The following is a 9860-nucleotide window of genomic DNA, read 5'->3' on the forward strand; positions in this document are numbered from 1 at the left end:
CCACCGTGCAACACGCGGGCTTTGGCTGCGGGGACTCCATGCCTCTTCCCATCTCACCACCCTTCCTGGCCACGCTCCCAAAATGACACCATCCTTGCTGGACCATTACCAAGGAAGTCGCACGGCCGGATCCATACTCGGAAAAGCAGCGCATTACGCTCCCCTACCGTGTCCTGGTCATCATCGCGCACGAGAAAATGAAAGTCATGTCAGTACAGTCACTTTAGCCCACTCCTCCACAACACAGTGGTAAACACGCCCCTTCCTTGCCCGCCTCCCCCTTACCACGATCCAAACTTTTGGCCAAAGGTCACTGGAGGCATCTGTTGCTCGGGCCTCTTTCAATCTCCACTGAGTCCCCCGTCCCACCCCACCGCACCCCACGGTGCCCCAAACGCGCACCTAACGCACTCCCGTGTCCTGACAAAGGGACGTTTAAGCCTCTGGGCCAGTCGCGCGCCCTAAGACCTCACGGCCTTTTCCAGACGTTTTTCTCTCTTCCCTTCTCTTCTAATCTCTCTCTGCGTGTCTCTCTGTGTGTCTGTCTGTTTCTCGCTCCCTCTTCTGCCCGTCCGTCTCTGTCTCTATCTCTGTCTCCCTCTCTGTCTCCCGGCCCCTGTCTCACGCTGGCTCTCTCTCGACAGCACCCTTGCCCCCAATCAACCTCCCACTCTTTAGGTTGACTGACTTCAGGCACAGCACCGCGGGCAACCTTGTCTGGCCGGGTCCAGTCTCATGACGTGCCCTTGGATCTGGGTGGGACCTAAGCCCACCCTCCCAACACTCCCCCCCCACCCCCGCCACCCAGCTAGCCATCTAGTGGTCCTTCCAGCCTCCGCCTGACCCGCCACCACAGACCTCTATCACACGAACGCCTTGCCTTGCCCTGATGACGCACATCCACCGGGCTGGCCACCCCCGGCATCCCCAGGGTCGCCCCCGCCCCTCCCATGTCCCCACCCTCATCTCCACACTGGCCTGGCATAATGCTCCGAAGCCCCCAAGCCTCTGCAGCGCCGGCACCTGACTGGGCGGCCGCACTCGCTGCGCCCCCTCCTGCCCTAGGGCGGCTTGGACACTCTGACATCTGGACTCCTTCTCCCACCTGCCAGCACTCAGGACACGTCTGTCCCCTCTTTTGGGTTTCCCTCACCTTTCCCTGTCCTTTGTGTCGTGCCACCCGAACAACCAGCCAGCTTCCTCCACTGCGGTCATCTATCCACAACTCACAAAACAGGGGCAGGAAGGAAGTGCCTGGGGTGACAGTAAGCTTCTCTATGATCACACGGGTTCCTGCTCACAAGGCTATGCCTTTCCATGCCTGGCCTTCTACTGCCCTGACATTCCAAGCCGCTGAAAAGCCCGCGGAGTGCAGTTCTACTCTCAGACACATGGGGTCGCCGGGAGTCAGAATCCACCCCATCGCCCTTTTCAAAAGCCATCTCTTTCTTCAAATCCCGTGAACGGCCACCCCAAGGGATGAAGTTATGCTCATGCCACAACAGGCATGAACCTTGAAGACATTCGCCGAGTCAAGTAAACCAGACCCAAAACAACAAACGTTGTATGATTTTACTTTCGTCGCGTCTGTATAACAGGTAACTTCCCAGACCAACAAAGGAGAATAGACGTTTCCCGGGGTAGCCGGGAAGGGGAAACAGGAGGCCCTCATTATGTGGGAACAGGGTTGGTTTGGGAATGACTAAAAAAAAAAAAAAAAGTGGAAATGGATATTCGTGGCGGTTAGAAAAGACGGCGAACGTCCTTAAAGCCACTGAATTCTGCACTCAGAAATGGTGAAAATGATATATTCTGTCTTACGTATACTTTCACCACAATTAAAGACAGAGAGAGCGGGAAGGGGAGGTGAGTGGGAAGAGAACCACGAAGATACCCAAGGAACGACTGTCTGGCGTGAGGCTTGTGCGTTTCCTTGCGTGCAAACTTGATTTCTAAGAAAAAGAGTCTTGAAGCAAATATTAGACCCTCTCTGTCCGCAGGCCTTGCAAGACGCGGATGACTGCCGTCTGCCATCTACCAGGCGCGGCATCATCGATGAGTTAACGAGAGGGACGCTCGGGGTGGAAGGGGGGATGGACACCGGGATAGATATGCGATAAGGCAGGAGTGGGATAAAATGCATGGGTCGTACAATCCGGGGGGCGGGAGTAGGGGTGTTCTCGGTCAATTTGTGTCCACGCTGAGATCTGTTGGCGCCTTGCTAATACCGTCGTGTTAGAGAGTCGGGGAAGGCTACCTGCTGCCACCGCCCCTCAGCCGTTGGGCATGTCCATTTCCCCGACGGCCCCCGGTCTCACATTCCTCTCTCCCCCTTACTCTCATCCCCCCCCCTCCGACCCCACCCGGACCCCCCCAGCTGGCCGGGCATTCCCAGATTCCCCTTTCACGTTCTTCTGTCTCCCGGCCGCCGTCGCCCTGCTCAGGGTCTGGGCCTTCACAAGCTTGGCTCCCCCAGCCCAGGTCTGGCCTGGTAGCTGAGCCAAATGCAAGCACGCGCCAGGGCGCGCGCTGGCAGCAGCGAGGACGCGGGCTCCGCTCCTGGCCACTGCCGGCCAGAGGCTGTCCTGGCCTGTGGGCTTTGGGGCTGACAGATGCCAGAGAACGCGAGCGCCTGCGCCAGCGCCAGCGCCAGCGCCAGCGCCAGCGCCAGCGCCAGGGCGGACGAGCAAGTAGGCCTGTGGTGGGCGAGCGGGTCGAAAAGGATCGGATGGCATTGGTGGCGGCAGCGGGCCAGGCGGTGTGCTGGGCCTGCAAGCGTTGGCTAAAAGGCAGGTGTGGAGGGAGGTGCGCGGCAAGTTGTTTGTGGGCAGAGAGGAAGAAGAACGGCTTCCCTGACCGGGAATCGAACCCGGGCCGCGGCGGTGAGAGCGCCGAATCCTAACCACTAGACCACCAGGGAGCGTCGGGACACCCGTCCTGCCTGCGCCACCTGCACTCAGCGCCTCCGCACCCCTCGGCCCCAGCCGTGGACCTTGCTCCGGCCTCCAGTCGCCCGGCCCGGCCTCCCCTGGCACTCCGCGCCCTTTTCTCTTGCTCGCAGCACCCCCAAAACGCTGGGCGCCTCCTTCCTTCTCCCACACATACACACCGAGCCAAGTGCTGACTCCGTCAGCCATACCTGGCAAGACGGCCCTGGGCTGGGCCTCTGGCAAAAAGTCAGCCCACTGCGTTGGCCGGGAATCGAACCCGGGTCAACTGCTTGGAAGGCAGCTATGCTCACCACTATACCACCAACGCCGCACGGCCCAGACAAGCCCAAGATGCCGCGCGGAACTCGCACCAGCGTGCTGCCGCCGCCGCCGCCCGCCGCCGGGCGCAGACCCTTCTCGACGCCTGGCTCACCCGTCCGCGGCTCCGGGCCCTCACAGCACCACCAGCCGCCGCCCGGCGCCAGCCGAGCCCCGCCGCTCTCCACACGCCCCCGCCCCGCCCTCCTCAGCCCCGCCGCTGGGGGGCGCTCTCCCGCTCGCTTCCTCCGGCCTCCCGCCCGCAGCGGGGCGCTCCAGGGCGCGCGGCCCCCCACCCCCGGCCCTGAGCTCCCGGCTGCGGCCTGCCCCCGGGGCACGCCTGCTCCACACCCCCGGCTCGCCAAGCCCCTTCCATTCTCCGCCACGTCGCGGCCGCTCGGCGACGCTCGGCTAGGCCACAGCCGGCACCGAGACGGTGCACATCTCCGACAGGCCGCTCTCCACCTGGCACCTGGGAGCCGGAGTCGCTGGGCGGCGGTCGGCGACCCTGAGCCGGGAGGCGAAAGACACCCATCCGCTGGGGACGGGCCGCTCCTCAAGCGCTGCCGGGACCCGAGAAGGCTGCTGTGGCTGGCGGGCGACCAGGCGCCTTGGCCAGGAGGATTGGAAGGGAAGGTGGGCGGAGGGTGGGCTGTGCCCCGCAGAGGATGACGCCAAGGGCCCAGGTGGAGCGCGGAGGGCAGGGCAGGGCGGGGCAGGGCAGGGCAGGGCATTGCGCCGGCCACTGGGTCTGAGAGCGGGCGCCGGGTGCGTGGCGGCAGAGGCCAAAAAGGGCGTCTGCCTCCCCGTCGGGGAATCGAACCCCGGTCTCCCGCGTGACAGGCGGGGATACTCACCACTATACTAACGAGGACGGCGGTGGCCGTCCGGGGTGCGGAACGCTCTCCCGCCGCCGCCGCTGCACACCACGCCGACTCCGACTCCGACGCCGACGCCTCTTCCTGCCCCCTGCTCGCTGCATGCTCGGCGACAGAGCGCGCCCCGCCCACCTCCATCCTCGCCGTCCACGCAGCCTGGCACCCGGGCCGGGCCCGGGGGATACCGAAGCTCCGCGTGCGCGGCGGCCGCTTCCCTCCACGGCGGCGAAAGCGCCGGGAGAAAGAAAGGGGATCGAGCGGGCAGAAAACGTCTGCGAGGAGGAGGAGGCATTGGTGGGCGCGAGAGCTGACGTGAGGACGGAGGCCGGGGCAGCGGCTGGCGGGGCCCGGGGGACGGTGCGTGGGGGAGTTGGCCGGGCACCTCGCCGGGTCGGCCGGCCTTGGTGGCGCTCGGCTCCGAGCCTTCGCGCGCGCCGTCCGTCCGTCCGTCCGTCCGTCCGTCCGTCCGTCGGTCGCGCAGCCGCAAGGCCGTCCAGGAGGCGCGCCGACCGGCCCAGGGCACCGGCGTTGGCGCGGCGTCGCAGCCGGGCCAGCGGCGACGCGCCCACAGCCGCCGTCAGGATGGCCGAGCGGTCTAAGGCGCTGCGTTCAGGTCGCAGTCTCCCCTGGAGGCGTGGGTTCGAATCCCACTCCTGACAAGACAACCTCTTGGCAACAGCCACCTACTGTCCCCAGCCTTCACCACACGCGTCTCTGCCCTTTACTGGGCGACTGTCCACGCTCGGGCCGTGCAATCCTTCTGCCTCTCCAGCCTCCAGCCCGTGGCCCCACCCCGCTCCGACACCCTAACTTGTCAGGCACATCCCTGACAGCTAGGATGCTCCAGCGCCTTGAACCCCTCTGGTAACTGCCTTTCCGGCCAGCCCCAGCCCAACTGCCCACCATGAAACGCACCCCTCCTACCTGCCTGCCCCCGCATCCGCGCGGTTTCTCGACTTCCCATCGCAGCTACCTCCTCTCTCTTACCCCTGTCCTCTCTCTGCCCTCGCCCTTTCCCTCTTCCCTCTGTCTTTCACCTCTCCCTCTCCCTCTCCCTCTCTCTCTGTCTTTGTCAGGCCCCGATTACCCAACAAGCAAGGTAGGCACGGGTCCAATTGTTAGGCTTCCCACCAATCTGCAGCTCACGATCTCACCGCTCTCCCACCGCAGCAAGGATGTGGTGAAGCCCACTTGAAACCGCTCACCACAGAGTAGGGAGCCAATACAGTGGAGCCCGCCCGTGCGCGCGACCCTGGCTCAACGCAAGCCGCTGCTCACCGGCCTTCCTGGTTAATCCGCCCCTGGTCTTTAGCCCCGTTTGCCTGCGTGTGTCTGTGGGCTCCATCTGGCCCGTGTGGAAAGCCCTCCCCGGTGGTCCTCCACTTTCTGCCCGCTGAACAGCAGCAACTCGCTTTTGCCCTGCGCTGCTGCAAGCAGCACCACACCACCCAAAACCTTGGCCATCATCCCGCCCTTTCCACACCAGCCTCCTGCCCATTCCTCTCTCCCGCCCCGAATCCCCTTCCCACTAACACCCGCTGCGCCCTCTCTTCAGCCCGTGGTCTCCGCGCTTGTTGAGTTTGGGGACCTTGCCTCCCCACACCGGCCATGCCGCTGCATTTTCAGCCCCACCACCGGCTGGCGAGGAGAAGCCAGAGCCGGGCACAGGGCCCGGTCCACCTCGGGCGTGCCACATCCCAGTTCCACGCGGGTAGCCGCTGCCTGGGAGCAGACCCACCGCGCCAACGACCTCTCTGCTGCCGAAGAGCTCTTTCGATGGGTGGGCCGGCTCCCGCTCCACAACCCACCCCCTCCAGCACAGCATCCTAAGGAGTGCGGCTGGCCGGAGGACGGAGGGCGGAAGGCAGGCTCAGACCGCTGTGGCCACTTTGTCCGACGTCCCGCCGCTGGCAGGCAGCCGCCACAGGAGGATGCAGGCGTCCCGCTCCCTTGCTCCCGGACCTCCTGTGCCCACACCCCCAAGCACGGGCCAGAAAACTGGCCGCCCAAGGGGGTCCTGGGGGTGCATGCCGGGGGTCGCCGCCGGGACAGCTGTGAGCACCTCTGCGCGCCACAGGCCACCTGGCCTGGCTGGGATTGGCGCTGGCCGACCAGGCTCCTTCGGGCTCTAGGCTTCCTCCCAGCCACGGGATGGGCAGGGACTACCTCTCTCCCTCCGCCTCCGTCCAGGACCCTCGACACGCCTGGCACCTGCCTCTCTTCCACGTCGGTCGCCCAGACCCCTTCCCTTGCCCGCCCGTCCCGCCCACCCGCACCAGGCCGCCGGCCCCAGGCTGGCCGCCGCCGCCTGCCTAGCTCTAGGGGAGCAGAGAGACAGACGCTCCGGCCAGGTAGTGAGCAGCGTCCTGAGCCCAGCGGCGGGCCAGCGAAGACAGGGCAGGGGCACAGGCTGGAGCCAGCCGCCCGGACGCCGGCAGCGCATGGGTGGTTCAGTGGTAGAATTCTCGCCTGCCACGCGGGAGGCCCGGGTTCGATTCCCGGCCCATGCAGTCCCCTGTCCCCTTTTGGTCGCTCTGCCCCAATTCACACCGCCGCCTGCTCAGTGCTTGCTCTGCTTGCTCTGCTCTGCTCCGCTCTGGCTCTCCTACTACACTCGGGGCAACTCTCCCAGAGCCCTGGGGCTCCGCTCCCACCTGCAGCCAGCCCACCAGTGTGCCAGCGCCCTGCGCCTCTCCCACACCCTGGGGCCGAAAGCACACCGCGCTCCGGCGCCGACCGCCAGTGGGCTCTGCCCCAACACTTCTCCCGGGCAGCCACCCTTTTCTCTTCATCACCCTGACGAAACCTTAGCCACACGTTTCACTTCACGGAGGACCACCGTGCAACACGCGGGCTTTGGCTGCGGGGACTCCATGCCTCTTCCCATCTCACCACCCTTCCTGGCCACGCTCCCAAAATGACACCATCCTTGCTGGACCATTACCAAGGAAGTCGCACGGCCGGATCCATACTCGGAAAAGCAACGCATTACGCTCCCCTACCGTGTCCTGGTCATCATCGCGCACGAGAAAATGAAAGTCATGTCAGTACAGTCACTTTAGCCCACTCCTCCACAACACAGTGGTAAACACGCCCCTTCCTTGCCCGCCTCCCCCTTACCACGATCCAAACTTTTGGCCAAAGGTCACTGGAGGCATCTGTTGCTCGGGCCTCTTTCAATCTCCACTGAGTCCCCCGTCCCACCCCACCGCACCCCACGGTGCCCCAAACGCGCACCTAACGCACTCCCGTGTCCTGACAAAGGGACGTTTAAGCCTCTGGGCCAGTCGCGCGCCCTAAGACCTCACGGCCTTTTCCAGACGTTTTTCTCTCTTCCCTTCTCTTCTAATCTCTCTCTGCGTGTCTCTCTGTGTGTCTGTCTGTTTCTCGCTCCCTCTTCTGTCCGTCCGTCTCTGTCTCTATCTCTGTCTCCCTCTCTGTCTCCCGGTCCCTGTCTCACGCTGGCTCTCTCTCGACAGCACCCTTGCCCCCAATCAACCTCCCACTCTTTAGGTTGACTGACTTCAGGCACAGCACCGCGGGCAACCTTGTCTGGCCGGGTCCAGTCTCATGACGTGCCCTTGGATCTGGGTGGGACCTAAGCCCACCCTCCCAACACTCCCCCCCCACCCCCGCCACCCAGCTAGCCATCTAGTGGTCCTTCCAGCCTCCGCCTGACCCGCCACCACAGACCTCTATCACACGAACGCCTTGCCTTGCCCTGATGACGCACATCCACCGGGCTGGCCACCCCCGGCATCCCCAGGGTCGCCCCCGCCCCTCCCATGTCCCCACCCTCATCTCCACACTGGCCTGGCATAATGCTCCGAAGCCCCCAAGCCTCTGCAGCGCCGGCACCTGACTGGGCGGCCGCACTCGCTGCGCCCCCTCCTGCCCTAGGGCGGCTTGGACACTCTGACATCTGGACTCCTTCTCCCACCTGCCAGCACTCAGGACACGTCTGTCCCCTCTTTTGGGTTTCCCTCACCTTTCCCTGTCCTTTGTGTCGTGCCACCCGAACAACCAGCCAGCTTCCTCCACTGCGGTCATCTATCCACAACTCACAAAACAGGGGCAGGAAGGAAGTGCCTGGGGTGACAGTAAGCTTCTCTATGATCACACGGGTTCCTGCTCACAAGGCTATGCCTTTCCATGCCTGGCCTTCTACTGCCCTGACATTCCAAGCCGCTGAAAAGCCCGCGGAGTGCAGTTCTACTCTCAGACACATGGGGTCGCCGGGAGTCAGAATCCACCCCATCGCCCTTTTCAAAAGCCATCTCTTTCTTCAAATCCCGTGAACGGCCACCCCAAGGGATGAAGTTATGCTCATGCCACAACAGGCATGAACCTTGAAGACATTCGCCGAGTCAAGTAAACCAGACCCAAAACAACAAACGTTGTATGATTTTACTTTCGTCGCGTCTGTATAACAGGTAACTTCCCAGACCAACAAAGGAGAATAGACGTTTCCCGGGGTAGCCGGGAAGGGGAAACAGGAGGCCCTCATTATGTGGGAACAGGGTTGGTTTGGGAATGACTAAAAAAAAAAAAAGTGGAAATGGATATTCGTGGCGATTAGAAAAGACGGCGAACGTCCTTAAAGCCACTGAATTCTGCACTCAGAAATGGTGAAAATGATATATTCTGTCTTACGTATACTTTCACCACAATTAAAGACAGAGAGAGCGGGAAGGGGAGGTGAGTGGGAAGAGAACCACGAAGATACCCAAGGAACGACTGTCTGGCGTGAGGCTTGTGCGTTTCCTTGCGTGCAAACTTGATTTCTAAGAAAAAGAGTCTTGAAGCAAATATTAGACCCTCTCTGTCCGCAGGCCTTGCAAGACGCGGATGACTGCCGTCTGCCATCTACCAGGCGCGGCATCATCGATGAGTTAACGAGAGGGACGCTCGGGGTGGAAGGGGGGATGGACACCGGGATAGATATGCGATAAGGCAGGAGTGGGATAAAATGCATGGGTCGTACAATCCGGGGGGCGGGAGTAGGGGTGTTCTCGGTCAATTTGTGTCCACGCTGAGATCTGTTGGCGCCTTGCTAATACCGTCGTGTTAGAGAGTCGGGGAAGGCTACCTGCTGCCACCGCCCCTCAGCCGTTGGGCATGTCCATTTCCCCGACGGCCCCCGGTCTCACATTCCTCTCTCCCCCTTACTCTCATCCCCCCCCTCCGACCCCACCCGGACTCCCCCAGCTGGCCGGGCATTCCCAGATTCCCCTTTCACGTTCTTCTGTCTCCCGGCCGCCGTCGCCCTGCTCAGGGTCTGGGCCTTCACAAGCTTGGCTCCCCCAGCCCAGGTCTGGCCTGGTAGCTGAGCCAAATGCAAGCACGCGCCAGGGCGCGCGCTGGCAGCAGCGAGGACGCGGGCTCCGCTCCTGGCCACTGCCGGCCAGAGGCTGTCCTGGCCTGTGGGCTTTGGGGCTGACAGATGCCAGAGAACGCGAGCGCCTGCGCCAGCGCCAGCGCCAGCGCCAGCGCCAGCGCCAGGGCGGACGAGCAAGTAGGCCTGTGGTGGGCGAGCGGGTCGAAAAGGATCGGATGGCATTGGTGGCGGCAGCGGGCCAGGCGGTGTGCTGGGCCTGCAAGCGTTGGCTAAAAGGCAGGTGTGGAGGGAGGTGCGCGGCAAGTTGTTTGTGGGCAGAGAGGAAGAAGAACGGCTTCCCTGACCGGGAATCGAACCCGGGCCGCGGCGGTGAGAGCGCCGAATCCTAACCACTAG

At 63.4% G+C, this 9860-nt stretch overlaps 5 non-coding genes across 5 annotated transcripts; 2 read left to right on the forward strand and 3 right to left on the reverse strand.

Annotated features, from left to right (window-relative positions):
• Positions 1 to 2848: 2848 nt before the first annotated feature.
• TRNAE-CUC (transfer RNA glutamic acid (anticodon CUC)) lies at positions 2849 to 2920 on the reverse strand. The gene has a single exon. It is a non-coding gene; the product is annotated as a tRNA-Glu (tRNA).
• A 266-nt stretch (positions 2921 to 3186) lies between these two features.
• Positions 3187 to 3258, reverse strand: TRNAG-UCC (transfer RNA glycine (anticodon UCC)). Its single transcript has one exon. It is a non-coding gene; the product is annotated as a tRNA-Gly (tRNA).
• A 792-nt stretch (positions 3259 to 4050) lies between these two features.
• Positions 4051 to 4122, reverse strand: TRNAD-GUC (transfer RNA aspartic acid (anticodon GUC)). The gene has a single exon. It is a non-coding gene; the product is annotated as a tRNA-Asp (tRNA).
• A 580-nt stretch (positions 4123 to 4702) lies between these two features.
• TRNAL-CAG (transfer RNA leucine (anticodon CAG)) lies at positions 4703 to 4785 on the forward strand. The gene has a single exon. It is a non-coding gene; the product is annotated as a tRNA-Leu (tRNA).
• A 1780-nt stretch (positions 4786 to 6565) lies between these two features.
• TRNAG-GCC (transfer RNA glycine (anticodon GCC)) lies at positions 6566 to 6636 on the forward strand. Its single transcript has one exon. It is a non-coding gene; the product is annotated as a tRNA-Gly (tRNA).
• The last annotated feature ends 3224 nt before the right edge of the window (positions 6637 to 9860 follow it).

Source organism: Loxodonta africana, unplaced genomic scaffold (assembly GCF_030014295.1).
Source record: "Loxodonta africana isolate mLoxAfr1 unplaced genomic scaffold, mLoxAfr1.hap2 scaffold_671, whole genome shotgun sequence".
Taxonomy (NCBI): domain Eukaryota; kingdom Metazoa; phylum Chordata; class Mammalia; order Proboscidea; family Elephantidae; genus Loxodonta; species Loxodonta africana.